Genomic DNA, 2,035 nt, shown 5'->3' with positions numbered 1-2,035 from the left:
AGAACCCTCAAGCTCCCAGGCCTCTGGTAGAGGACCTGAGCTCAGAGGATGAAAGAGACCACCCGCGGAGGGTGAGAAGGGAATTTTTAATTTTTATATATATATATATATATATGTCATATATAATTTTTTTTTGTCATAGTACCCCCAAGAATTTAAAACTACTTTCACCCCTGACTGTATGTTCCTCTGTTCACCTGCATCATCAGTGCTTTGTGAACAAGTTTTATCCAAGGCGTGGGAAGTCATCTGCTGACGAAGAAACCGTCTAAAACCTGAAACTGAAAAAAGTCTTGTTCCTAAATAAAAACAAACTTAAAATTCAGAAAGTTCTAAATTATTTTTGTTTGATCAGGAGATGCATCAGAATCACACATCAAAAGCAGACTAAAAACCATTGGAAGAGGCAAACTTGATTTGTAATATTAAAAATCAGAACTAGAACTCCCAGGAAGAGATTATTTTAAACAAATTCTGTTTTTCAGGAAGCAAGTTTCTAACTCAAAGTATTCAGTCTGCCTCAACAATCACTCAATTCCCAATACAGTAAAGTACAACTGTATTCATCGTCAAATAAGTCCATGATATAAAAGAAAACCCAACATAACCACTGATGGTCAAGGATTAGATTGGCTACAAATCATTTTAATAATTAAAACAAGACAGTTAAATATGATTTAATTGATTCTCCTGTTACTAAATATGAGTTTGATAAAAACTTTGTGACAATATTGCATTTACAAATTTTTGAAAGTCTGATCCAACTGAGTGACAAAAATGTAAGTTTCACCAGCAGACGTCACTAGTGAGTGATGAATGAAGCATTGAGTAATGAACCTTTTTGCAAAGCAAAGTGTTGGAAAGCTTCATTGCTTCATGAGGCTTCATTTGCCCATCACTAATGCCCGGGTCTTGGTAGATTTGCAGTGGTCTGATACTCTTTCCATTTCAAATTGATCGCTTGCACAGTGCTCCTTCAGGTGTTTAAAGCTTGGGAAATCTTTTTGTATCCAAATCCGGGTTTAAACTTCTCCACAATAGTATCTCGGACCTGCCTGGTGTGTTCCTTGGTATTCAAGATGCTCTCTGCACTTTAAACACAACCCTGAGACTATCCCAGAGCAGGTGCATAGGGGACTTGATTACACACAGGTGGATTCTATTTATCATCGTTAGTCATTTAGGACAACATCGGATCATTCAGAGATCCTCAATGAACTTCTGGAGTGAGTTTGCTGGACTGAATGTAAAGGGGTCGAATAATATTGCACACCCCACTTTGCAGTTTTTTGTAAAAAAAAAAGTTTAAAATATCCAATAAATTTTGTTCCACCTCACGATTGTGGCCCACTGCGCTGTACATTAAATAAATCTAGATTGTGATCCACAGCAGAACTCCAGGAGGAGATCAGGTAGAATCTGGTTTTTACCTTTAAGGTAGCGGTTCTCAACGTGGGCGGTACCGCCCCCCAGGGGGCGCTGGCGGACATTTTTACAAACGGGGGGCGCTGGGAACATTAAACCATGCTCTGCTGCAACAATATGCATGGCAGCTCTTCTATTCAGTGTTTGTTAGCTTCTGTTAGCTTCTTGGCGCGGCTCCGTCCTCCTGCTACTGGTAGCTAAAATCACGATACCCTCACTGTGTCTCTGAAAAATGAACCCATTTAAATAAAGAAATCTCTCCATAGTGATACCTCGATAGAGAGCGTTCATTTTATAGCGTTAACACCGGAGCTGTAAGTGGTCCGGTATGAAACTGGGNTTTCACCCCTGAGTAAAACTTTCCCTGCTGGAACCATTTAAACATTAAACAAAGACAAAGTTATGACAAAATGTTGTTTTCAAACGATTTCTGTTAAGGGGAAAAAGCATTTCACCCGTTGGTCCACTAAACTCTGTTCTATTTGGACCAAAGTTGCAACAGTTGCTTTCACAATACATTGAGTCAAATAAACCAAACCCTTTTAACAACCTGTTCTCCTGGCCTGTAGGGGCATTGCACCAAAACTAGTGAAGGAAACGACACAAAACC

The 2,035-nt window shown here is 39.3% G+C and overlaps 1 long non-coding RNA gene across 1 annotated transcript in view; it reads right to left on the bottom strand.

Annotated features, from left to right (window-relative positions):
* LOC107836941 (uncharacterized) overlaps window positions 1–1,619 on the bottom strand; it is a 17,001-nt gene extending 15,382 nt beyond the window's left edge. Inside the window, exon 1 of the long non-coding RNA XR_001662911.1 lies at window positions 1,517–1,619. This is a non-coding gene — a long non-coding RNA (uncharacterized LOC107836941). The remainder of the gene's footprint in view (window positions 1–1,516) is intronic.
* Window positions 1,620–2,035: the final 416 nt, after the last annotated feature.

This window comes from Poecilia formosa, unplaced genomic scaffold (genome assembly GCF_000485575.1).
Source record: "Poecilia formosa unplaced genomic scaffold, Poecilia_formosa-5.1.2 Scaffold4, whole genome shotgun sequence".
NCBI classification, from domain to species: Eukaryota; Metazoa; Chordata; class Actinopteri; order Cyprinodontiformes; family Poeciliidae; genus Poecilia; species Poecilia formosa.
This window is presented reverse-complemented; position numbering and strand designations above follow the sequence as displayed.